Source organism: Thrips palmi, unplaced genomic scaffold (genome assembly GCF_012932325.1).
Source record: "Thrips palmi isolate BJ-2018 unplaced genomic scaffold, TpBJ-2018v1 HiC_scaffold_12, whole genome shotgun sequence".
Lineage (NCBI taxonomy): Eukaryota > Metazoa > Arthropoda > Insecta > Thysanoptera > Thripidae > Thrips > Thrips palmi.
In genome coordinates this window covers 5,167,099-5,194,599 of record NW_023144623.1, presented here as the reverse complement: position 1 = coordinate 5,194,599, position 27,501 = coordinate 5,167,099, and positions in this window count along the sequence as shown.

Sequence of the window (27,501 nt, the reverse complement as noted above, 5' to 3'; positions counted from 1 at the left end):
GGAGGAAAAAACAAACCCTCAGAAGAACGGGCAGGAAAACACAGCCTTTCCTCGCGAGGTAATTCGCGCTCGGTGCGTGGGGCGCACAGTGACAGTGAGCCAGAAGACCGGAGGAGGCGGTCGAAATACCGAACGCGTTTTGAGCTGTAGTGTCGCTAAATGGGACTCGAACCGAACGTGTGACCCCATCAACGGACTGCTCTCCGAACGAGGAATCCATTGGTGGGGTCACACGTTCGGTTCGAGTCCTGTTTAGCGACTCTGGAGTTCAAAACGCGTCTAAAACGCGAGTTTTGGCCGCCTCGCCGGTCTTCTGAGGGACGCTCCCAGAGACAGCCGTTTGACAGCCCGCCGGCTTGCCGGCTCTCTGGAGCTCTTAGTCGGACTTAACGCCGCCGTGGCGACGCCGTGGCGAAGGTGTGCTAATTGCTGGCGAAGTTTCGGAGGCTCTCTAGCTAGAGCGCCGCGCGAAGCGCGAGGCGTCGGGCGTGGCGAACTGGCCGCCGGGCGGGGTAGGCAACCCATCGGGCTTCGGCGCGTGGCTCACGGGCGGGTGGCCTACCCGGCCGGGCGGTCAGGCTCGCTCCGTCCGTGCCGTGCGTGGACTTAGGGGTTCGCTCCGCCCCGCCCCGCCCCGCCCGCGTCAGCCCTCCTGACTTGGCAACAGCGTCTCGTCAGCTGTATTATGTGACTTTGCGTCTACTGGAAGTTGGACGAGCTATTTGTCTAGTCAGCGGTGGTGCTCCGCCCGACGTGGCACGGCGTGGCGTGGCGTGGCGTGGCGTGGCACGGCGTGGCGTGGGGGCGTGGCTTTGGCTTTGGCGTGGCGTTGCGTGGCGCGGCGTTGCGTGGCGCGGGAGTTCTATATTGCCTACTCGACACGGGGCGATCACTGCCTGGGAATTCCTAGCGACAGCAGGGAGTGGGAGGGGCGGACGGACAAAAAAAAAATTGGCGACATCAGGGCGAGGACGCGGCGGGCGAGGGTGGAGGGGGAGTGGGCTGGGGCCGTCCCAGCGATAATCATGTCACGCGCAGACACCAGTCACCCGTGCATTGGAAAGATATCCTTTTCCGTCCCCTCCTCGTCGCTTTTTCGTCCTCCTAAGCCCCACGTTCGCAATGAACGTGAGAAAGAGCCACTCACCCCCGCTCCCCGCACGCGCCCCCACGCCGCCGCCCCTCTCAAACTTGGAGGGCGGAGGGGGGGGGGGCGCACGGCGCGCGCGACGGTCTTAGCGAGATCAAACTTAGACAGTGCAGAGCGCAGAGCCATCCCAGCCATCCGCACAGACGAGACGGCGGGAGGCAGGCATTACTTTGCCGTAAAGAAAGAGAAGGGAATGGAATTTCAGGTAATGGGGGCCGGAGTGAAGAGTCGGCCAGGGAAGAGAGAGAAAAGCGGGGGAGGGGGAAGGGGAGGGGTGAGGGGGGAAGGAGGTCAGAGTGGCACAGGGGCGCGCGCAATCACATGCTAATGTACAATTGATTTATGCTTCAAACTTTGGCCAACACGGCATGGCGCGCTGTGGAGCGAAAAGGAGAGGAAGGGCAAGGACCACGCGGCGGGGGCAGGGGAAGGGGGGGAGGGGAGGCGCGAGCCAAATAACAGATGAAGAAGGGGCCGTGGGCTTCAGTTCGACTTCTGCGGGGCGAAGCACCACGGCACGGCGGCGGAGGCCTCGAGGACGACAGGGAGGACGACGACGAGCAGCAAACATTTTCCGGGGCCAGCCACCTTCATTCGCAGTTCTGTTTCCGGGAACCACCACCACGCAAAGGGGGACAGTCCGTCGTCATTTAATTTGTGTGTGTGTGTGTGTGTGTGTGTGTGGTGTGTGTGTGTGTGTGTGTGTGTGTGTGAAGGACATGCCAGGTGTCCGTCGGTTGACGTGGCACAGTCCACATATTGATACGACTGGGGCGCAGAGGGAAGGAGAGGGTGTAAAGGGGGGAGGGAGGGGGGAGAAGGGAAGAGACTTGCACGCAATGACGACTCACACAACACCAATTATCGGGCCATTAATTAGAGAAAGAGTTGGCTGCCCTCTTTTTTGGCGGCCCTCATTTGGATCTGGACGTAAAGACCCCCTCGCAGCAACGCCCCTGTGCACACACACACACACACACACACACACACACACACACACACTTCGATTCGCTCGCCGCCGAATCATTCTGTGGGCGTGGGGGTCCCGCGTCCCCGCAGTGCGCTGGCTGCGCTCTGGCTGCCTCGCTGCGCCCCGCCAGCCTCGCCCTGGCTCCGGCACTGCCAAATTGAAAAGCAGTTGCATCCGCTGCCACCACCGCCGCCGTAGCAGCCCTAGGGGACGACTGGGGGCTGCCTGGGGGCCGCCGCAAGGTCGAGCTGCACCAAGCCACACTGAAGAAAAAGAAAAAGAAAAACCAGAAAAAGAGAAGAATAAAAACTGATTTTTAGTACAACTACATTCCGTCGGATGATTTCTTGCCGTTTTAGTTTTCTATCGTGTTGTTTGTGTGCTTTTTTCGCCCAGTATTTGCAGGCGCTGGTTGCCTGGCTGCATTATTTGGCGGGAGGGCGCACTGCAGCAAGGGGTGGGGGGGGGGGGGGGGGGCACTACAGGTCCGTGGCGTAGGACGCCGCTCTCCAGACAGGCACATCCCTGCTAAGAACGCCGCTATTGCAACAAGGAGGAAGAGGAGGGGGAGGACAAGTTTCTGGCAAAAGCTCCGAGAAGGATGCATTTTTCTCTGCCCGCGGCGAAACTGCAAGCGGCGCAGGTACTCCTGGCTGCGCTGCTAGCCTTTTTTTCTGCAGTCGCTGTTAGTATTTTTGTTTATTTTTGCCGATTTCGAAGTCAGGGCAACAACCGCAGTGCAGGGCACCTCTGATGCCAAGACCTATCCGCATTAGGGTGTGTCCCCCCCCCTCCCCCGTCCGCTCCCTGGGGCCATGAGGCTGCTGGCTCGCTGCAGGCACTTCACATCATTGGCTGACGAATGTGTCCCGGCTGGGCAGGCAGGATGGACAAAAGTAAAAGAGCTCCCCCCCCCCTTTCTCCCGCCCCTGGGGCTGCAGAAGGCGCTGCAGTGCTGCAGACCGATTCCGAGAGTCGTTTCCGTCGCTCTGTCTCTCTCGCACCTGCACGGTACGGGGCGTGAGTGAGGGGGAGACAGAGCGACGAAAACGACTCTCGGAATCAGTCTGCAGGGCCGGGCCGGGCCGGTCGGGCCACTCCAGTGCTATCGACATGCCGGGACATGCCCACTTCTGCAGAGAACTGCCCCCGCCGCCGCCGAGCCGCCTCAAAGGCCCGAAGCCCGGCCCCGCCCGGCCCGGGGACTTGACGAAATTGCAGATTTCGAGGTCCCGCCGCTCCTAAACGGCGCAGTACTCGTTGCGCAGGCAGCAAAACTTGTTTCGGAATGCGTTTTGGAGAGAATTGGGTTACAAAATCAGTCCTCCTCCTTCCTTGGATGCAGTGTCAACTTGGAACTTGTGACGCTAAGTTCTCCGCATGTGGTTTCGGTGTGCTGTGACCATCTTGTAAAGTCCAGACACGAGCTTCCAGTCGAAAAGACGGTGCATGAATAAAAGATAAAATTGAAATAATGTGAACGTCCCAGACCAGCAGACAGGACACTTCCTAGCACTTCCTGCAGCCGCGCCAGGGGTCTGGCCTGGCGTGTGTGGATCAGCGGTCTGTCGCTGTGTCCCTCTCGCGCCCTGACGGGGCGGCCCGTGAGTGCAACGGAGACAGGGCGACGAGTCTAGCCGCGACGTGTTGGCTTTTCACTTGGCTGGCGCGCTGAGGTGGGTGCAGGCCTTGCCAGGCGTGCGAGGCACACTGCGGGGCCGGCCCGGCCCTGCGATATGGATGACATGTTTTGCGAGTCGACAGCCGTAAAACCGCCGGCAGCGCGCGGCAACGCGACGTCGGCGACGATCCCTGGAACACGCCGCACAGTGGGCCAGAAGACCGGCGGAGGCGGCCAAAACTCTAGGCGCGTTTTAAGGTCCAGACTCGCTCAACAGGACTCGAACCGAGCGTGTGACCACACCAATGGCTTCCTCGTTCGAAGAGCAATCCACTGGTGGGGTCACACGTTCGGTTCGAGACTGTTTAACGACTCTGGAGCTCAAAACGCGTCTAGAGTTTTGACCGCCTCCGCCGGTCTTCTAGCCCACTGTGCACCGCAGCCTCCAGCAGACTGGCTCCGAGAGCGAGGTCTGTCTCTCTCGCACCCACGGGCCGTCCGGAGCGGGTGCGACGGAGACGGACCCCCCGCTCGGACTCGGCCGGCAGCACGCGCGACGCCGCGCTCCAGCGACGTGCAGAGGGACGAAGGGGCGGGGGTCTTGGGCCCGTGGAGGTGTCGCCGGGGGTTGTATTGGCACCGTGTCACCTGGCCTGATGGATGGACTACAACAGGTTCAGCTGGGGGAGGGTCTTTTCCCCGCTCCCCCTGCACGCACCACCGTGCCGCCGCCGCCGTGCCGCCCCACGGACACCGCCCTGAGGCGCTGAGACGACGACAGGTGGGCACGGCAGCCGGGGCGGGCAGGGCGGGCACGGCGGAGGGAGCGGGGAAATTGGTAGGTTAGGCCCGCGTGGGGGACCCGGGGCGGCAGGCAGGCGGAGGAGGGGTATTGTTAGCACCCGGGTCACCTCGTCCATGGCCTCGTCTCACATCAGTCTCAATTACGACTCCCTATACACGCCGATCTCGTCTCCGCAGTGCCCCGGCCCGCCCCGCCGGGTGCGTCTTGATCGCTCGTCTCGGGTGGCCGCAGACTCATGGTTCGCGTTCACGCTCGCCCCAGACTCCTGCAAGGGCCGCGGTTCGACTCCCGCTCGGTGCTTGCAGCTTTCTTGCAGCTTTCTTGCAGCTTTCTTGCAGCTTTCTTGCAGCTTTCTTGCAGCTTTCTTGCAGCTTTCTTGCAGCTTTCTTGCAGCTTTCTTGCAGCTTTCTTGCAGCTTTCTTGCAGCTTTCTTGCAGCTTTCTTGCAGCTTTCTTGCAGCTTTCTTGCAGCTTTCTTGCAGCTTTCTTGCAGCTTTCTTGCAGCTTTCTTGCAGCTTTCTTGCAGCTTTCTTGCAGCTTTCTTGCAGCTTTCTTGCAGCTTTCTTGCAGCAGGCGCACAGTGGGCCAGAAGACCGGTGGAGACGGTCAAAATCCCGGACGCGTTTTGAGCTCCTGCGTTGCTAAATGGGGCTCGAACCGACCGTGTGACCCCACCAATGGATTCCTCGTTCGATGAGCAGTCCATTGATGGGGTCACACGGTCCGTTCGAATCCCATTTCTGAAGGTCACAACGCGTCTGGAGGTTTGGCCGCCTGCGCCGGTCTTCCGACCCACTGTGCGGCGGCCGCTCACGCTCTACTCGGGACTGACGAGGAAATGAAATCCGCTTCCGCCCTTCCAACATCTGCCCGCCTCGCTATTACTTAATTCAGGGGCGCCGAGTTGTCTGTCCGTCGAGTACTATTCATCTGAGCAGCCCATCCATCATGCCATCAGGCCTGTCAATTCCTCCTTTCGCCGCGCTGCGCCGCGCTGCGCCCGCCGGCCTCGCGGGTTCATTCCGAGCGGTGCTTCGTCGCGCTGTCTCTCTCGCACCCCTTACGGCGCGCCCCGTGAGTGCGAGAGAGACAGAGTGATGACGATACACGGTTGGGAGTCCATGGGGCTGCTCGGGAGGTCGCACAGTGAGCCAGAACATCGGTCCCGGCGACCGATGGGTGGCGTGCATAGCAACCCGATGGCGCAGCGGTTAGAGTACTTCGTTCCTGACTGGCAGGTCTCGGGTTCAAGACTAGTGCCATGAGCAAATTTTTCGGCAACGGCAACAAACTTCTTGAGGAGGTCTATCCGGAGAGGATTGAGTTCCAGCGCTGGCAGAGCGAGCACCAAGATCCTCCGGTAGCTCAGTGGTAAAGAGCTTGATGTGGGAAGCGGCAGGTCCCGGGTTCAGGACCGGTAGTATACACAATTTTTTCGGCGACCAATTGCTTGGGGGGGTATATCCAGAGAAGATTGGGTACCTGCGCAGGCAGGGCGGGTGCCATGGCGTCCTGGTGGCTCAGTGGTCAAGAGAATGTCGCGGGAAGCGGGAGGTCCCGGGTTCGGGACCGGTAGTATATACAATTTTTTCGGCGACCAATTGCTTCGGGAGGTATATCCAGAGAAGATTGAGTACCAGCGCTGGCAGAGCGGGTGGCATGGTGTCCCGGTGGCTCAGTGGTTAAGAGCGTGTTGTGGGAAGCGGCAGGTCCCGGGTTCGAGACCGCTCCAGGTACCCTTTTTTCGGGACCAGATTTCTCGAACGGCAGCTCAAGAGGAGTTGCGACATCGCCGCCGACAAGCTGGTTCGGTGGCTGAGCGGTCAGGGTAGAGGAGTTGACTAGACTCGGCACTCGGGGTCGCGGGTTCAAATACCCAATGTGACCCCTCTGAGGTAAGGCCTCTGAATCTGGACTCTCACTGTACCACAGAAACCGCGCGCACTTCGGGTGGGCCAGCCCAATACGAACTCCACTAATCTGTCGAATTGCGCGGCAGGGATGCGTCGGATGAAGGCCCGGTTCCCATAAGAACACCGAAGCTGATCGGCGGGTCTCCTCGAGACTTTCGTATTGCCACTTTTTGCCGCCGATTTTTTCCATGAAACGCACTGCGGGAATGGCGCATCATTGCCCAGCGGTACTCAGTGTGCAAGCTACCAGGTGCGAACTGGTCTTACTTCGGCGTCTTGGGCCCGCCGAGACTCGTTTCCAGGACCGAGAGCCCCAAACATTCCGAACCGTCCTGGAAACGGGTGACAAACGTCGCCAATGACACCCGTTTCCAGGACCAAACGGCAAACTGGTTGAATTTCGCCACTCCCGTCCTGGAAACGGGTGTCCGGCTACCTCAGGGACGCGTTACGGTCCTGAATCTTTCAGGACCAAGTCTAACCGTGTTTGGTTCGAGTCCCGTTTAGCGACTCTGGAGCTCGAAACGCGTCTAGAGTTTTGGCCGCCTCCACCGGTCTTCTGGCCCACTGTGCGAGCGCCGTGCCGGGTAGGCAGCCCAGCCGACTCGGTGGGTAGGCAACCCCGCTGCTTGACGGGCTGCTCAAGGAGGCCGCACCTCGCCTTCTCAGTGACAGCCAGGCAGCGCGGTCACAGCCACATGAATGCCAGACGGACAGTGATGAATCGAGTCCGTGATGGATTAGGGCAGTTCCCCTGACCGGCGCGCCGTGCCGCGCCGTGCGCTTGCGTTCCAAGTCGCTCTGTCTCTCTCGCGCTCAAGGGGCGTTCCGTAGGGGTGCGAGAGAGACAGAGCGACCGTTCGGAGTTCGACTGCCTGGGTGGGCACCGCCGCCACGCCCCGCCAGAGCGCGCTGCGGGCGGCCTGGCTGGCCGGCCGGTCTGGCCGAGACTGACTCCGTCTCTCTTGCACTCATGGCGCGTCCCGTGTTGGTGCGAGAGAGACAGAGCGAGACTCTCGGAATGAGTCTGCTGGCCGAGGCGGCCGGTCACACCTTTGGCCGCCTTTGGCGGAAGGGCGGGGAAGGGCTGATGACTGTCGTCCTTTTATTGCAGCGCCAAAGGGCCTTTGGAAGGGCTGGGCCTTTCCGCACAAGCGGGCAGTGCCGCACCGTGCCAGCAGACTGATTCCGAGAGTCGTGTTCGTCGCTCTGTCTCTCTCGCGCTCGTGGGGCGTCCCGTGTGAGTGCGAGAGAGACGAAAACGACTCTCGGAATGAGTCTGCAGGCCGTGCCAGGGCGTGCCAGGCCGTGCCAGGCCGTGCCAGGCCGTGCCAGGCCGTGCCAGGCCGTGCCAGGGCGTGCCAGGCACCCCGATTAAAACCAGGAGGAAGCACGCTCGCGTCCACTCCGACAAGGCCGGCGGGACGGGATGGCTTTGGTGACGCGGTGCACAGTGGGCCGGAAGACCAGCGGAGGCGGCCAAAGCCCGGACGCGTTTTGAGCTCCAGAGTCGCTAAATGGGACTCGAACTAAGCGTGTGACCTCACCAATGCATTGCTCTCTGAAAGAGAACTCCATTGGTGGGGTCACACGTTCGGTTCGAGTCCCATTTAGCGACTCTGGAGCCCAAAACGCGTCCGGGACTTTGACCACCTCCACCGGCCTTCAGGCCCACTGTGGAGCGGCGCGTGGGGCGCGCAAGAATTGGACGTGACATTTCATTTTCATTTCCATAGCAGCGTTTACCTTCATTTTCACTGGACGGTATTGGCAGCACTGGCCTTTTCGGCTCCCCCTGATGGCTTTGCAATGTCTTTCCCCGCCCCGCACCGGAGTGACTCTTCACCCTCGACTCTTTTAAGACAAATACAAACACGAGGCAGGGCGGCGCACGACCGTCGGAGAGGACCCACGACGGGGAAGGGGGAAAAAAGCGGCCGAATGAAAAGAAATCCCCATTTGATTCCCGCACTGCCCTTCTCCCAGCCCTTTCCCGACTGTCCACCTGTCAACGCGTCCTCTGTCTCCCCCTGTCCTCTCCAAACAAACGCCACTAAACGCCTCCCCCCCCCCTGCGCCCTGCCTCCCCCAACTGTTCACTTTCCGAAGCCAGCAGACAGGCCGCCTGCCCCGCCTGCCCTAAGGCACCCCAGTCGGGCTGCCAGCCAGCCTGCCAGCCAGCCTGCCAGCCAGGGACCAAGACGTGTTGACATCCGAGCGAAAAGCTCGCTGTCTCTCATCCCATTTACAAGACTCCGCCACTGCAGCCCCGCAGCCTGCGCAGCCCCGCCTGGAAGAGTTTACCTTGCCTTTGCACAGTAAGTGGATCACGTGAAACCAGAAACCCCCGCGGCAGCGTGCGGCAGCGCTCCTCGTGGTCGTGGAGGGAGCCGCGAGGACACCCCCGTCTGGGGGCGAATTTCGCCGCCGGTGCCCCCGCCTCGGCAACCCCGCCGCCGCCGCGCCGCCGAGGTCTGTCTCCCCACACTTGAGGGAGGCCGCGGGGGCGGGCGGCGCGGCGGCCCGCAGCGCGACCAACGCGACCACGCGGTGCACTGCAAGGGGAAAGAACACCGCGTCAAATTTGCTCTGGCGAGCCAAAAAACACTGATTTTCGCGAAGCAGAAATTTTGATGGCCACCGCGGTATGGGCTTCGCTGCACTGTAAATGCAGTGTCGCACAATTTTGTACGCTGCCTCACAAAATTAGTTTTGTCCACGATGAACTTTTCTTCTGCAAATTTGTGCACGCACTATCGCACAATCACATCCGAAATTTCAAACAGGTTTTTGCGAAAGGAACACCATACGCAAAATTGAGGGAGAAAGCGTATACGCAAAAACGCTAACGCTAACGCTAACGTGGAAGCAGATGACATTCTAATGAAAATGTTTATTTTAATGTAGGCTTGTTTATCACTTCATTCACGAAAATTGACAACTTTCGACTCCTTTCTCCCGATACAGCTGCCGGGCCCTTTCACGTTTACGCTCTCGTTGTGCTTCCTGGGGGCCATAGCTTAGGCCAATAATTGCCGCTTCGCCTGCTTCTTCCCACATATCTTAGCTGTTACACTTCACACGTGCAACGCGCTCCTTCAAGCCGGCCGGTGACACTGTAGCAGTTGTTGTGCGTGCGGTGCGGTGCCCCCGCTCCCCCCGCCTCCAGCGGCATGCGGCGTCGCCGGCGGCGGGGCCACGCTGCATCCTGCATCGGTATCGGCCGAGCGAAGCCGACCTAGCTCCGAAGGCGGTACGAGCTGAGCAGGCCACGCTAGGCCCATGCTTGAGAGCCGAGCCGAGCTGGCCGAGCCTTGCCTAGGCACGCAGCACGCCGCGCCACTGCGCCCAGCGCTGGCGGCGGGGAGGTAGAGGGGGGGGGGGGGGCGGCCCCAGGCCCCATGCCCTTTTCCGGCCCAGGCCGGCTTCACGCACGCATGGTCCCGCCCCGCCTCAAAACTATCTCGAGAGTAAAAGCAAGCTGACACCTTCATTGCAATTGTATAGCTTGCTTTTGCTTTAGCAACGGTGTCATCTGCTAAAAAGTAATTTTTAGTAGAGATTTGATAAAAAAATTTAAAAATGAAGCTGAAAGTCTCTCCTGCACTGTTATCGTCCCCGAAATTTCTCACGCTCCCCTGCTGGAATGCTGGATGCGAATAGGACGTCCAGGATTCGTCCAATTGCCATCCCGTACATCCACGACCTACTAGATGCATCTTACAGCTATCCACGCATCCTGCAGGCCATCCTAGTTTCGTCCAACTTATCCAATGACGTCCGACGCGCATCAAGATTAGATCCTGTGCATTCCAGGCAGAAAAACATAAGGTGTCCATGACGTATCCACCGCATCTCTGCGTTCCGAAATCGTCCCATGTGTGTCCACGTATCTCATCACGAACCACCCCAACCCATCCTCGCATCCTTGCCATCTCAGAGCCATCCGCCTCGTATCCTGCATCCACGTGGCCAAATTGAATCACAGTAGCGTCCTAGTATCCAACCGTTTGACGCATCCCTGGCGCGTCCATGGCGTCCGCCTTCTTCCGCAAAGCATCCCCAAAACATCCAGCGCGTCTGAGCGCGTCTGCAACGTACCGTAAGCATCCGTAAGGTATCCGGACGACCCACCCTCATCCTGAGCGCATCCGTCGGCCTCCAGTCTATCCCAGCAATCCATTTGGCATCCCGAGTGCATCCGGGGCTTTGTACGCGTCCAAAGCGCATCCGGACCGTCCCCTCGGCATCCGAAATGCATACCGTCCACCTCCAGCCATCCTCTCGTCATCCGGAATGCATCCGGGGCGTCCTGTACGCGTCCTGAGAGAAGCCGGAGTGTCCGAAAGGCATTCCGAAAGCATCCAGGACATCCGGGATGCGTCTTAGTACATCCGACGCATCTTGGATGCATCCAAAAGACACCCAAAGCATCCAAAATGCGTTTAAAGGACATCCAACGCATCTAGGATGCGCCCAAAGGATTCCAACGTATCCAGGATGCGTCCAAAAGACATCTAACACATCCAGGGTGCGTCCACAAGACATCAAACACATCCAGACCACATCCGCAACATCCAGATGGCATCCAATCACATCAGTGACATCCAGATTGCATCCGAAACACGTCCATGGCATTCATTCTGCGTCAACGCATGTTGGGAGACTTTTGGATGGGCTGGATGTGATTTGGACGCGTCGGAGACCCATGTTCCGACCACTCTTTGAAAAGGTCTCAACAAGATCTATTCAAATCAACAATAAAAATTTTCAGTTGGTCCCCCCCTTTTTTCAAGATAGATTTTAAAAAATCTATCTTGAAAAAAGGGGGGTGACCAACTAAAAATTTTTTTTGTTGATTTGAATAGATCTTGTTGAGACCTTTTCAAAGAGTGGTCGGAACATGGGTCTCCGACGCGTCCAAATCACATCCAGCCCATCCAAAAGTCTCCCAACATGCGTTGACGCAGAATGAATGCCATGGACGTGTTTCGGATGCAATCTGGATGCCCTGATGTGATTCGGATGCCATCTGGATTTTGTGGATGCCATTTGGATGTGGGGATGTAGTTTGGACGCGTTCTGGATGTGTTAGATGTACTTTGGACGTATCTTGGATGCGTTGGATATGAATTGGACGCCTTCTGGATGTGTTGGATGTACTTTGGACGTATCCTGGATGTCTATTGGACGCATTTTGGATGCACGGGAAATCTTTTGGATGCATCAAAGATGCGTCGGATGTACTTAAGACGCATCCTGGGTGCGTTGTATGTAGACGGTTTTAATACGCTCTGTACTCCTACAGGACGCCCTGGATGCACTCGTAATGCCAAATGGATTGCTGAGATGGACTGGAGGCCGACGGATGCGCTCAGGTGAGGGTGGGTCGTCTGGATACTCTACGGATGCTATTGAAGCTATTCAGTCGCGCGGGATGCTTTCGCGATGAAGACGGACGGCATGGACGCGCTAGGGATGCGTGTCAAACGGTTGGATACTAGGACGCCGTTGTGATACAGTTTGCTTACGTGGATGCAGAGATACGAGGCGGCTGGCTCAGAGATGGCAAGGATGCGAGGATGGCTTGGGGATGCTTCGTGATTCGTGGTGATGACGAGACAAGGATGCGGGGTGGATGCCACTTTTGCATGAAGCTTAAGAGTACTCAAAGTTCTTTCTCCTCTAAGAAGGAAGCGGTGGCCGAGGGGCTTAAGCAGTCGACCAGAAAGCGGAAGGGACCGGGTTCAATCCCGGCAAAGTAGCACCACTTCAAGACGTTCATCCACACAAGAAGACACCCAGCACTTCCAGACGCCAGTCCACAAGAAAGATCCATCGCATCCTCATCCGGAAGTCGTCTAACTCATCCAGCGCACAGGGGTCATCCGCAAAGCATCACTACGACATCCGGCACCTACCCTTACCACACCCCGCATGTGCAATGGATGCGATCTGGATGCGATTCAAAAATTTTTGGGTTTTTTCAAGATGCGATGGATGTGGTTGGGATGCATTCTGGATGTCGAGAGGACGGACGGAGGCGGGTGGGACGCACTCGGGATCCTTTGGGATGGTTTGGAGACTTTCTGGACGCGCTCGTGACGCCCCGGCTGCAGTGTGGACGCCGAGAGGACTGCTGGAGGCGGACTGGATGCACTCGGGTTGCCTCTGGGACGGTCCGGATACCTTCTGGACGTGCTCAAAAAACCCCGGCTGCATTATGGGCCCGAGCGGGCAGCTGGAAGCGGGTGGGATGCATCTAGTATGGTTCTGGGACGGTCCGGGGACCTCTGGATGCGTTCAGGACGCCTCGGATACTTCAGGATGGGTCTGGCATGGAGCGGATACGCACTGGACGTTATTTGGAATGTCCGGCAGATTGTGAAAACCCATGGGGTGGGATAGAGAGTGGAGGCGGATGTGATGCATTGTGGATTAATTTTGGATACATTTGGGATGCACCTGGGACAGTCGGCATACGCTTTTGGGTGATGTCTAGACGACGGACGGACACTGACGATACCTTCTGGATGCGGGAGGGACACCTCGATTGAGTCTCCGGATACGTAAGGACACATGCGGGACGATCCATGGACGAAGCCGGCGCGTTCTGAGACCATCCATAATGAGAAAAAACCCGACGCTCTCGGGACGTCCCCAATACGTCCCGAAAAATTTCCCCTAGGGTCCCGGGTGTCTCAGTTTTTTTCTCCCGAGTCCCCTCCTTCACCCTGATCCAACGGCAAGTCCGAAAACTTTTCCAAGTGAGAATAATTGCGCGGCGTTTCGATGCGATTTTGGGCCCCCGGGTTCGCGGAGCCGCGGAGCTGCGTGGACTCGTGGCGGGGAGTGTTTGATTCGCGGCCGCGTTCGCGCCGTTTTACTGCCGCGGGGCGGGGCGCGGCGGGGCGGGGCGGGGGGGGCGGGGGGGGGCGGGGGGGGGCGGGGCGGGGGGGGGCGGGGGGGGGGGGGGGCGGGGCGGGGCGACCCTCTCGAAATAAAACGCTTCGATGATATGTGTGAGAGGGACCGAAGACGTGAGCGACGCTACACAATTACAAGGGCCAGTCGCGGTGCGGGGGCGGCGGCGGGGGGGGGGGGGGGGGGGGGGGGGGGGGGGGGGGGCAGGGGGGGGGGGGGGCGGGGGCGGCGGCGGACGTGCCCGGGGCAGCCCCAGAGGCAGCCCAGGGTGATGGAGGCACAGAGGGCTGCCGCCCTGGCTGCCGCCGCTGGCTACTACCGGAGGTGTGGACAGTCAGGCAAGCCACCCAGCGGGCCGGGGAGGGGAGGGGGAGGGGGAGGAGCAGGCCACCCGACGTGTCGCTGGTGGAGATAACGATAATGGGCCACCGTTGGCGCGACGGTCGTAAATCGCTTGATTGCCGTGACCGTTCTTCTTCTTCTTCTTCTTCTTCTTCTTCTTCTTCTTCTTCTTCTTCTCCTCCTCCTCCTTTCCTCGTTTCTCGTTTCCTCATTCTCTTACTCTCCCTCTTCCTCTTTGACTTCCTTTTTCTTCTCTTCCTCTCCCTCTTCCCCCTCCTCTACCCCAACCTCTACCCCTACCCCTTCGTCCCTCTCTTCCTCTTCCTCCTCCTGGCGCAGCTTTGGCGTTCGAAATTTCCCGCCCAGTGCCCGCAGTTTACCCGCGCTGTTCGGCGTGTCACTCCGTCCCTCGTCCTCGTCGTCTGGAGTCTCCCGCCCACCGCCGCTGGAGTCTCTGGAGTCTCTGGAGTGTCGGAAAGAGGAGGGCCGAAGAATGCAGAAAGAAGGAGGGAGCGGGCGGCGGCGCTGCGGCCCGAGGAGAGAGAGAGAGAGGGTGGTCGAGGGGACAGTAAATTGTGGATTCAGCAGATCTGTAATCAAGGCCTCCATTGTTTCAGCGAACTGTTGACTATGCTCTTTGTGTGCTGAGCCGCCGCATCTATACCCCCCCCCCCAGACCTCTTGCCGGCCGGCGCTTTGAACGGGTGTGCGGGATTGTACGCGTCCAACGTGGGGGGGGGGGCGGGGGCACTGCGCCTGGAGCGGTCACTACTGCAGGGCCTCCGGCAGTCTAGCTGCATCCGGAAGGACGGAGGTTCAAACACCGCGCAGCGCTCTTTTATTTTCGCGTTTCGTCTTCGTTTCTTTGTTGTTGTTCTTTACTGTCGCGTCGTGCGCGCGCGCTTTCCAGCGGTGCTTATGGACCGCACGACAATGTCACGAAGGACGACAAGTGTGCGGCGGTCTTGTACACGCGACGTGTCCAGCAACAACAACAACAACAACGAGGTGGACGACAACAACGACGACGACGACGAGGCCTTATTTGCAGGCGCTGCGTGGCTGCACTGCAAGGGCCTGCAAAGCCCGGCCGGGCTGCAGCGCAGTGCTGCACACGAGGGGTGCTTGGCTGGAGCACCCACCATAACTAGAGACTGCACCCTCCCGCCGCCCAGCCGCCCTGCCACCCTGGCAGGGCTGGCAGACAGGCAGACTCGAGGGCAGACAGGCAGGCAGGCAGGCAGGCAGCCCTTGCATGCATCACAGGAACCAGCCAAGTAGTAGTAGTAGTGGTGGCGCAAGGGCGCACAGCCCTGCGGGGCCGGTCAGGTCCTGCAGCAGGGCCCCGGTGCATGGGGAAAAATGGGGAGGACGTCCCCCCTCCCCCCTCTCTCTCTCTCTCTCTCTCTCTCTCTCAATCCCCCCAATAAAACCAATTTTTAAACTAAAAATTAAACTCTCTCTCTCTCTCTCTCTCTCTCTCTCTCTATCTCTCTCTCTCTCCCTCTCGCACACACACGGCACGATAGAGGTATAAGCTCGTTCTGCATACGACGGTGCTTGCTGCAAGGCCGAGAGAGAAATTGCATTTTGGAACAATCCCGTTGTTCTGATGGACGGACGGACGTACGGCCGGGGCAGACTGATATTCCGAGAGTCGCTATGCTTTTCGCGTCGCTCCATCTCTCTCTCTCTCTCTCTCTCCCTCTCTCTCTCTCCCCCTCTCTCTCTCACCTATGCGGGAGGCCCACGCGAGTGCGAGAGAGACGGTGAGCGCGGAAATCAGTCCGCTGACAGACGGGCCGGCGAATGAGCAGCACCGTGTCGCATTGCACACGATCTCGGCGCGAGATTGCTGCACATCCCGAGTATAAACAGGCGGGCAGACGGACGGACGGACGGACAGGCAGACAGACAGACAGACAGACAGGCAGACTGACGGACAGGCAGACTGACGGACAGACAGACGGGACAGACAGACAGACAGACAGACTGACGGACGGACAGACAGACAGACAGACAGACAGACAGACAGACAGACAGACAGACAGACAGACTGACGGACGGACGGACAGACAGACAGACAGACAGACAGACTGACGGACGGACGGACAGACAGACAGACAGACAGACAGACAGACAGACAGACAGACAGACAGACAGACAGACGGACAGACAGACAGACAGACAGACAGACAGACTGACGGACGGACAGACAGACAGACAGACAGACAGACAGACTGACGGACAGACAGGGGATGAGGGAGCGGCTCAAGGGCCGCCGAGACAGTCAATCCCCTGCACAAACCGCCCCAAATCGGCCGATGCGCAGCCCCGAGTCCCCGTTTATTTAATTTGAATTGGGAAATTAGACACGACGCAGAGGGGTGGGGAGGGGAGGCTGGCAGGCAAGGGTGGAGGGAGAACGTGCAGGCCGTGCACTATATACTTTTAGGCTAATGGTTAAAAGGCTCGCTGTTTCTTCGCGTCCTGAAACACAAGCAAAAAACACGTGGAGGGAAAAATTTTTGACTGAAAAATAAAAATAGCAAGCTGCTGAAAGATGAAAGAAGAGACCGTGGGCAGGTTCTGCGGTCCAGTGAGTGCTCTCCGTCGTTTGCTGCACTCTCTGCGCTCTGGATGCGCGGGGCTCTCTCTCTCTCTCTCTCTCTCTCTCTCTCTCTCTCTCTCTCTCTCTCTCTCTCTCTCTCTCTCTCTCTCTCTCTCTCTCTCTCTCTCTCTCTCGCTCTCCCCTTCTGGAGCCGGGCCTGCGGATGAATTCCTCTCCTCTTCTTCTTTTTCAAGACTGGAAAACAAAGGGGCTGCCGCTGGAGATAGAGGGATGGCTGGACCAGCGGTGGCTTGAGAGAGAGAGAGAGAGAGAGAGAGAGAGAGAGAGAGAGAGAGAGAGAGAGAGAGAGAGAGGGAGAGAGAGATGGCCGGTAGAGGGGGAAGGTGAACTACGGACGCACATTAGCTTCGGAATGAGCCGTAAACTGGGTGGGGTGTCGCTGGCGCCCGGGGCTGGCTGGCTGGCTGGCTGGCTGGCTGGCTGGCTGGCTGGCTGGCTGGCCGGCTGGCTGGCTGGCCGGCTGCGACTCAGCCACCGAATCTGCCGAATAGTTCCCTCGCTAGAGGCGACGGCCAATCCTGTGGGAATCAAGGTCCAGCCGGAGACCCCTGAATGCTAACAAGGCCTGGTGCCCTGCCCGAGCTGCGGCCACCGCGCGCGCCGGCAGAGGATTTTAAAAGTTGCGATTTTTTTTTTGGCGAGGCGGGATTTTTCCTCTTTTTTGTAACGGGACGCGGTGTTTCTCTTTTTTTCCGAGGGCGTCCGGTCCGACTCTGGCGGCGTCATGGTCGAACTGGTGCCGAAGCCGGTGGCAGTGGCGCCGCCCGCGCCGCCCGCGTCGCCGCACGCTCCAACAAGCCCGCCGCCACCCTCGTCCCCTGCTCTTATCCTGGCCGCCCGCCCCGCCGCCCCGCCGCCCCGCCCCCCGGCCCGGCCCGGCCTCCCGGATAACGATATCCGCGCTCTTACCTGGCATTCAAGTGGGATCGGCACCGTGCAGGCCTCGCGTTTTGGTTCTCTCTCTCTTTCTGGCTTCGCTGCTTCGCGTTTTTCCTCCATTCCGGCTGTCTTATTTCCAGATCCGATCGGCAGCGGTCACACGTGGGGCTGGTGGGCCGCTTCCGAAAGGTCGCTATCTCCGTCTCTGTCGCACTCATGGGGCGTCCCGTGTAGGTGCGAGAGAGACAGAGCGACCAAGTGACCCTCGGAATGGCTGGGCTGACGCCAAGGCTGACGCCCCTCGAGATGTACGGGCCCGCCGCGCCAATATCTGATTTTCGCCGCGGTGCCCCCGAGTTGTCGGTCGTCGTCGCTCTGTCTCTCTCGCACCCTTGGGGAGAGTGCCGTGGGTGCGACGGAGACGGAACCGCTCGGCAGGTGCCCCTTAGGCCTCGTAACGATACACCGCTAGGGTCTCTCAACGAACCGGCAAACGCGAAAAAAAAGGAAAATCGGAGCTAGTTTTCGGAATGTGTCGGGGGTTGAACTTCGGGTTTCCGTTTGGAAACCCGACGCCCTTAGCCGCGCGACCGCGCTGCTGTCATTCAAGAGGACCGCGAGCCAAATTACAGCGTCCGCTTCCCGCGGGACGAGCAGGGGATCAGCAATTGGGTTAACGCGCCGCCTGCCCGATGTTGCGAATGCGTCGGCCTGGCCGGCCTGGCCGCTCGACGCACGGCGTGCAGCACCAGGCACGCCACGCCGCGCCACGCCGCGCCGCGCCACGCCGCGCCACGCCGCGGTGCCAGCGGTGCCAGCGCGAGCCCTCTGGGGCTAACCAGGCCTCCCCCCTCCCTCCTTTGCCCAAGCTTTTTTTCGCTGCCCTCGGGGTCCCCCTACCCTTACCTTTTTACCCCCCCCCCCTCCCCGAGGCCCTTTTTCTTCCCCCTTCCCTCCCTTCCCGTCCCCCCTCCCCACCTTCCTTGACCCCCCCCCTCAAAGGGCTTTTTGGCTCTTCGGCGTCTGAAGCGTTCGAGTCACGGCGCCGGGGGTTGGGGGAGGCGGGGCACGCCGCCAGGGGGCAGCACGGCCCAGCAGCGCGCCGCGGCGGTAGGCACCCCGGCGGACCGTCCCACAGTGTACGAGAAACGCGTTTTGAGCCTTAGAGCCTCAGTTCAGTCCTTTTTAGCGACTCTGGAGCTCAAAACCCGTCCGGAATTTTGACCACCTCCACCGGTCTTCTGGCCCACTGTGCGGACCGCCGCCGCCGGCGTCTCCCCTCTGACGTCGCCGCCGACCGCCACCCGGGCGGAACAGAGTGGCCGAAGGACCCGAAGGACCCCCGCAGGACGGGGCGGCGGTCGAGGCGGCCGCTGAGGCCCCAAGGCCGAGGGGGACTCATAACGGCGGAGGCCGGCGATTACCTCGTGTTCGGCGGCCTCGACGGCCGACTCTGCCGGCACACTGATCCGAGTGCCGTTTTCGTCGCTCCGTCTCTCTTTGCACCCATGGGCTGTCCCGTAGAGGTGCGAGAGAGACAGAGCGACGGCTCTCGGAATCAGTCTGGCGGCCGTGATGGCCGTGATGGCCGTGATGGCCGTGGGGAGGCTGGCTGCCTCCGGGATTAGGGCGCACGCGCTGGGCGTTAGCCTCGGCGTTAGCGGTCTCAGCCCCGCAGCCCCGCGTCAGCCCGGCCTGCGCCACGCACCGCAGCCTCCTCAGATAACCGGCGATTCGAATCCACGTCGGCGTTATTCAAATGAGGCGCTCCTCCTCCGACCCGGAGCGCCGCGCCCCGCACCACCACTCCACCCCCACCACCGACGACGCCGCGACGCGCCTCCCGTTTAGAAATCAACCGAACAATCTCCAACAACAACAACAACAACAACAAACTTTTACGCGGCGGCACGGTGTCAAGGCTTCTGTTGGTGCTATACGAAAATAAAATAGTTTTATTGGCAAAAACAAAACGGGAAAAAAGGGAAAAAATCGGGAAAAGGTGGCCTGAGACAAAAGGATGAAAGGGGGCATGTTTGCGCTGCCGGAACGGGTTGACGCGGCGTGGCGTGGCGTGGCGGGGCGGGGCGGGGCGGGGCCGGGCGGGGCGGGGCGCGGGGGCGGGGCGGGGCGCGGCGCGTTGACGGTTGATTTAGCCGGGCCCGTATTTACCCTGCCAATGACGCCCTGACGACGGAAGTGAACCTGGTGTGAAGCATGGCTGGAAGCGTGCGGCCGGATACCAATCCCAGAGAATACGGCCCCGGGGCGCACCGCGCCTCTCTCTCTCTCTCTCTTTCTCTCTCACTCTGGTTCTGTATCCCTGCCACATCAGTGGAGGCGCCCCCGGCGAGTCCCCGCCCCGGCAGTGCCATCCATACCGCCACACGTCCCACTGCCCGGGCAAAGCGAGCGAAGCGGGGCAAAGCGTGCGGAGCGCTCTGGCGCGTCCCCTGGTCCACAGATTCCGAGAATCACTTTTGTCGCTCTGTCTCTCTCGCGCCCAAGCGGGACGCCCCGTGAGCGTGAGAGAGACGGAGCGACGAAAACGACCCTGAGAAGGATTGGAAGAACGACCTTCAGTGTGGCTGAGCGGCAACGCCCGTCCGACCCCGCCCGCAGCCGCCAAGGACTGCTTGCAACCTCGGTGTACACTGGCCAGCCCGGTTGGGTCTACCGGCAAAGGACTCCAAACTCCCACACCTTTCCTACTCCTTCTAGCCTTGTGAGGCCTCCTGCAAGCGTCTCCAACACCCTGTAGTCCCCTTCCCGGAAGCTCCACACACACCCATACACCCCAACATCCTGAAACCCCCCCTTTTTTCCCCTCCCTGCGCCTTCAACTCTTCCCTCGAGCAGTCCGCCGCGGAGCGAAAAATTCCCACGCGTTGCAGCCAGCAGACTGATTCCGAGAGTCGTTTTCGTCGCTCTGTCCCTCCCGCACCCACACGATGCGCACCACGAGTGCGAGAGAGACAGAGCGACGAAAAGGACTCTCGGAATCAGTCTGCAGAGGGCGCGCAAGTTTTTGGGCGCGGAGAGAGAGGGGGGGGGGCGAGGTGGGCAGCAGACCTTTCGCCGGCGACCATTGATGCATCGGGGGAGTCGGACCGCCAAGCGGACCGCTGTCTGGCAACGCCGGGCAGCGCGGCGGAGGAGGGGCTCTGCATTATGGACGACTCAATTATGATTGCACGCCAAAATGTCAAGCGGAACGCATTGGCGGTGTGTGTGTGTGTGTGTGTGTGTGTGTGTGTGTGTGTGGTGTGTGTGTGTGTGTGTGTGTGCGCGCGCGCACTTGTGCCACACACAAGCTTCACGTCATGCTGATGATTTGCGAGTATCCTGTCCATCTTCTGTCCAATCGCGTTCAGATTTTGCTTCCTGTCGGTCGAACATCGCGCGTCTCTGTCCTGCACTCATCGTGCATCTCTTTTTCCCCCTGAGTGTGTCGCTTGTGAAGCGGGTTGCCTATTGCGCGGGCCGCGGGCCTGCAGACCGATTCCGAGGGTCGCTTTCGTCGCTCTGTCTCTCTCGCACTCGCGGGGTGTCCCGTGTACGTGCGAGAGAGGCAGAGCGACGACAGCGACTCTCGGAATCGGTCTGCTGGGCGGCCCCCTGGAGGGCGCGGTGCTCGGTGAAGGTAACCTCGCCTCGCCTGGCGCGGGCCGCCACCTCGCCACGCCGCCGCGTCGGGTCATATTTTACCCACTCAACACGTCGCGCCGCGCGGCGCCTCGCACTAAGAAAGGTTAGGTGGGGATGTATCCCCGTGATAAATCGTCCCGGGAAAAATATACAAACAGAGCAGCGTCGACAAATTGCCCTACCCTGTCAAAGCGGTTCGGGTGCGAGCGTTTAAGGCGAGAGCGGCGCTGCTGCCGCGCTGCAGGCCGACTCCGAGAGTCGTCGCTCCGTCTCTCTCGCACTCATGGGGCGTCCCGTGTCGGTGCGAGAGAGACAGAGCGACGAAAACGACTCTCGGAATGAGTCCGCTGCTGCGGCGCCGCGCGTCGGCCTGGCGCCTGCGAGGTAGGCCGCACGGGGACGCGGGTGCCGGCGTGAGGCCTACCTCGCAGGCGCTCCGCTGCGACGCTGCGACGCTGAGACCCAGACGCGCAGCGGGCGAGCGGACGGACACGGATGGGACAGCAGACAGACAGACTGCGTATGGAGAGGAGCGGATAAAAGCCGGCAGGCCCTGGAGCCCTGCTCGGCCTGCGCTGCCGCTATGCAGTCTTGCGAGCAACAGGGCAGCAGGCTGATTCCGAGAGTCGTTCTCGTCGCTCTGTCTCTCTCGCACCTACACGGAACGCCCCGCGAGTGCGAGAGAGACAGAGCGACGAAAACGACCCTCGGAATCGGGCGGCTGCTCCCTTCTCGCTCTGACCGTCGTGATTACAAAGGGGGAGGGAGGGGGACACACACAATTGTTTGACTTAGGCCCCAACTCGGAAAGCAAGATGGCGGCTCCGTCCATACACCGCTAAACGTCGCCGCCGCCGCTCCCCACTACTGCTGCCGAGCCGGCGGGGCCGCCAGCGCACTGCAAAATGGCCTGGCGTGTTGGATTTCGAGCCGAATTCGGCAGCGTATTGGTCAGATGGACGAATCAAGGGCCTCTGGATTTACGTCCGAGCGGTTTCATACATAATCGAGACATTATTTCCCGAAACTGAAAGAAACATTGGGAAAATTTTTTCGAAAAATTTTCCTTGGTTGCTTTTAGTGACTAATTGTTGAAAAAAATGGAGGCCGTTCGTGAACTGGCGGGGCGGTCCACCAGAGCTCTCGCTACCACGATACTTATTCGAAATCCACCTTTATTCCAAATCCTCGCATTCGTGTCCCGCATCGCACTACACCCCATCCCAGCTCGCATCCTCCCCCCCACCCTCACCCCCTCCCCCTCACCGTACCCTTCCCAATCTCGCCAAAATGTCATATTGATGCGCGCGACCTTCAGCGGGAAAGCGTGTGTCGCTGATAACAGGGGGTTACCAGAGCACGATCGGGATCCGGACAGCAACAGGATTCTTGTGTGTGTGTGTGTGTGTGTGTGTGTGTGTGTGTGTGTGTGTGGTGTGTGTGTGCTCCCGCTCAAATCGTCCGCACGAACCAACCAAAATATCTGAAAACTTATGCCATACTTTTTCTCCCACTCTAAAAATGAAACTTGATTTCAAAAATTTTCCCCGCCCCTGTTGCTTGTTTCTCTTTTGAAAGGAGACACTGTCAAAAAAAGTGGGGGTGGAAAAGGAGTGTCTGTATTTACGGGGAAGCTAATTGAGCAGGTAATTAGAGCATGCTTTGATGAATTAGCAACTAGCGGCGTGGCGGCGCGCTTTAAGTAACTGTTGCTGCCAAGGGGCTCGGCCGGGGTAAGCCAAGGCTTGGCCGAGGCTCGGCCGAGGTGAGGGGAACGGACGGACCTTTTCCCAAACACACTCGTGAAAAAAAATGAAAAAATTGGAAGAAAATTCTTTTTTTTTTCGGAAGAGTGTGGCTTGTGGCATGGAAATGATTGAAGCGCTCCCAGTGTAAGGTGCGGTGCGCAACCGCTGCCGGCTAGCCGAGCGAAACTTGCCGAGGAATGAATTAATTTGACGCGCATTCATCGCGGAATGAAAAGTTTGTGCCACTTTTCACTTCCGCCCCTCACTTTTTTTTTCAATTTTTTTGCTTGGTCATCCACTTTTCCTTGTTTTTGATAAAGAAATAATTTGAGATGCTTCCGGAGGCCTTCGCTGTCCATCAGGTCATGGTCGTCAGGCGAGGGGAACGGGCCGAGCAAGACCGTGGCTAGCTGTCCAGAGCTGGACGGGGGCCCGGCCCGGCCTGCCTGGCTACTCACAAAACGCACACCTCTTAAATAATTCAACGCTTTTATTAATTCAGTTGGCTTCCTGCATCTCGCCACGCCACGCCGCCCCCTCCCTCATGTCTGATGATGACTCCGGCAACACCCCCTTTCCCTTCAGCGATCCAACATGGAGCCATAGTGCACGTCATGTGCAGACTTTTTGTTTCCCGTTTGAAACAAAAACAAAAATTTGGGATGTTTTTTTTAGAGTTTATGTTTTTTGAGGGACAGCGTACACGCCCGACCGTTATGGTCAGGTTTGCAGTTGAGCAGCTCGTTCGTCGTTAAGTTGGCAGCACTGCGGTAAACAACCGAGGTTCGTAAACGCCCGCAACGCACGCGAGAGGCCGCCCCCACCTGTTGCCAACCTGACAAATATTTTTTTGGAAAATAAATATTGTCTTTTCCAGGGAGGTTCCAGAAGACTGGTGGAGGCTGTCAAAATACCGAGCATGTTTTGAGCTCCAGAGTCGCTAAGTAGGACTCGAACTGAATGTGTGACCCCACCAATGGGTTCCTCGTTCTGAGGAACGAGGGAATCCATTGGTGGAGTCACCGTTTGGTTCGAGTCCTGTCTCTGGTCTTCTGGCCCACTATTCGCCTTGTAAAGCGCTGCTCCCAGTCTGACTGGAAAATAGGACAGACTGGACTGGGAACGGCGATCTAGAGACAGGAAAAAATCCGGCGCGGATCTGGAGCAAAAGAGTAGTTGGATGTACCGCCGTTTATGTTTCGCGAAATGCCCGTGATTTTATGGGGCGGCAGGACGATGGCAAACTACCGATGAAAAAGACATCAAGTGCATCGATAAACAATAACTCCGCCTGATTTCGGCACGCCCATCCGGCCTGTGTGTCTGCCTCAATCGTTTCCGAAAAAAAGTTTTCTTTTGCCTCTCTTTCCGTCTTTTTTTCTCAGGGGGCTAATAACACATTGAAACCGCGGGTGAGGGGTGAAACTCACCGATGGCGGAGAAAGGTGACTGTCTGCAGACTGATTCCGAGGGTCGTTTTCGTCGCTCTGTCTCCCTGACACTCATGGGGCGTACCAGCAAGGTGCGAGAGAGACAGAGCGACGAAAACGACTCTCGGAATCTGTCTACTGGCCAGACTGGGTCGGAGCAACGACTGCCAAAGAAGGTACGGGCGTTCTCGCGAGACAGAAAACAAATACAAGGGAACACTGAGAATCCAAACGCTATGTGTATAGCGTCAATTGTGCGATGCAAAAGCATAGCACATGAAGTGCAATACCTCCCCATTCCCATGCATTAGCGTAGGGAATTTTAGGGACGCATCGCACGTAAGGTGCATATGGCTATCGCATTGCAGTATGGTGCGATATCTCAGCTGCATTGTACCATACGTGCTAACTCATAGCGTTTGGAATCTCAGTGAAAGGTGCAAGACCAAGAGAACAGAGGGGGAGAGAGAGAGAGAGAGAGAGAGAGAGAGAGAGAGAGAGAGAGAGAGAGAGAGAGAGAGAGAGAGAGAGAGAGAGAGAGAGAGAGAGAGAGAGAGAGAGAGAGCGGGTATCAATGATTTAGGTACGCGCGGCGAATCTATGCTCCTGTCTCATCCTTTCTCCTTCTTTAGTAAACCCAGCTGATCCATTATTTGCGTTTCTTCCCTGGGAGCTCGTCGCCCCTCCCTGGTTACTGTCTCGCTGCACGGAACGAGGGTGAGGCGCCAGATAAGGAGGAACGAAAAGAAAACGTGTGGGAAGAACGCGACTACTCACAACGCTCGACCAGGTATTATTTTCTTTTAACACGGGCTTTGGAGCCAAGTTTCCAGAGTTGAGCCCCCTGTTTATTGTGGGATAAAAAAGAACCTTTTCTTTCCTTTTCTAGTTGAATACGTACTGAGCGTTGCCGAGCCAGGCGGTGAGGCGGCTGACAACCCGCGCACTTCCGGAATCCTTATCTTCCCTGACAAGACGAAGGCAGGGGGAGGGGGAGGAGAAAGGGATTCGAAAGACAGCGCGGAATGTTATACTGCCCTTCAAACCCGCCGCTGCTACTATATCCTATCCAAGCGAATGAGCGCCGTGCAATTTGGGGAATGGAGGCGAGGCTGCGGCCTGATTCCGAGAGCCGCTTTCGTCGCTCTGTCTCTCTCGCACCCGTGGGTCGTCCCATATGGGTGCGAGAGAGAGAGAGAGAGAGAGAGCGAAGAAAACGACTCTCCCGGAATCAGTCTGCAGGCGAGGCTGGCGAGGGCGGTTTGCTGCCGAGGCTGCCGAGGCTTTGCAGGCTTAAGCCCGCGGCACGCGAAATGGCCCGAGCCAATGCGGGTGAAAAAAAAAAACAACTAAAATCTGTGCTTTGCTGCCGTGAATTTGTTTGGCTGACAATGAAGAAATGACAATACCCGAGCCTTCGTTTTGGACGATTTCGACGTGCGGGATGGGAATAATTTTGGGCCTGGATTTGAAGCGATCTATTCAATGCGCTGACCGACGCAGCGGAAAATTAGCATTTCCATCCTGCTCCGACGGACTGCCGAGAAAGCTGATGGCTCTCTCTCTCTCTCTCTCTCTCTCTCTCTCTCTCTCTCTCTCTCTCTCTCTCTCTCTCTCTCTCTCTCTCTCTCTCTTTCTCCCACTCACATTAGCATGGGGAAGGGGAAAGGCGGGGGAAGGCTGCTGAAAGGGCTGGAATGCACCCGGCCTGCAGCAGGCTCTCTCTCTCTCTTTCTCTCTCTCTCTCTCTCTCATGTGGCAGGCCCGTGTGAGTGTGAGAGAGACAAAGCGACGGATCGGAATCGCCTTGCTACACTGTCTCGGCCGAGGTCTCGGCGGACACCCTAATGAAGAGGGAATACTGCAGGCCGCCCGATGGATGGAAGCAGCAACAAAAACAACAACAACTACGACAACAACAACACGGTCGTCTTGTGGAAGCCGCAAGGACGGAATGAGGCGTAATTTTATTTGGCCAATCGGGCCGCATCGACGCGGCGGCGCCATCCTCTATTGGTGCGAGCGAGACAACAAGACGCTGCATCCACTCCGCTTTCATCTGGCTAAATGTCTGCAGGTCTCCCTCTCCCGCGCTCCCTCTTTCTCTCTCTCTCTCTCTCTCTCTCTCTCTCTCTCTCTCTCTCTCTCTCTCTCTCCGGCTCGCTGTGTCAATACGCCGCCTAAAATCATTCAATCACGGCGTATCTGCGGCAGCGCGGCGTGAATGGCCCTCTCTATACATACAAAAGCAGAATGGCGGAGAGAGAGAGAGAGAGAGAGAGCGAGATGGCAGACATGGAGTCAGTTTCCTCGAGGAGAAAGACTTTCTTCGCCTCGCCTTGCTTCGCTTTGCTTAGTGTATGGCGGGGCCGGGAATGCCGGGAAGGGGTGGTGACGGTGGCTGAGTTGAGTACGGATTCGTGTCGCACTAATTGCCTCTTCCCCACTGTCTCTCCCTCTATTTTCGCCCCCCCCCCCCTCTCTCTCTCTCTCTCTCTCTCTCTCTCTCTCTCTCTCTCTCTCTCTCCATTTCCAAGCGTGCCACCAGTAGAGTAGACCATTTACCTAGCTCGCCATGTTTCAATTGTTTGGCCCATGTTTGACCTGGTCCATCTATGCAAACGAAGCGCACGTCTTCTCCGTGCTCGATCCGCTTCCAGGACTCTCCACAACTCTCCTGGACTCTCCAGGAATCGCCTTGACTCTCCAGGACTCTCCTGGACTCTCCAGGACTCTCCTGGACTCTTCTGGACTCACAGACATCACAGTTTTTTGTGCACACGAACTTTTCCTACAAATTTCGCACGAAAAACTGCACATATTTTCCCAATTTTGTGCGAATTTGTCCAAAAATATTTAGTGTGGCTTTGCTTGGACACCGCAAGACTCTTAGACCTTCCAGGACTCTCCAGGACACTCCTGGAGCCTTCAAGGTCCTCTGGAGTCTCCACCCGTGTAAGTCTGAAACGCCCGCTACCGTCGTTCACGCGTCCTTTCTATCGTCGTCTGAGAACGACGGGGCCGAGACGGTCGTACGACGGGGACCACGACTGGAGCACGACGAGAGAAAGACGACGGAACGACCATTTGAGGCGTCGCTCTAGCGTCTTGCCCGGTCGTTGTATCGTCTCGCTTCGGTCGTGGTTTTGACGAAATGCGCTACCAGATCGCGACCGCAGAACGACCGAAACACAACGAAAATCAGCGACGGTGGGCAAAAAGAGAAAAGATGGACAGGGCCCGACGGGGAATCGACCCTACAAACTTTGCTGCTCTAAACCAGTGCTCGAAGCCACCGGGCCAGAGTGACTTCTGCCACTCGGCTCCAACTGTCTGAATGTGACTCTGCATCCGGTGGTTTACCGCGGTGGACAACGAACTGCTTAGTGCACACACTTTCCCACATTATAAGTTCCATCCCATAGAGTCAGTCTCAATCT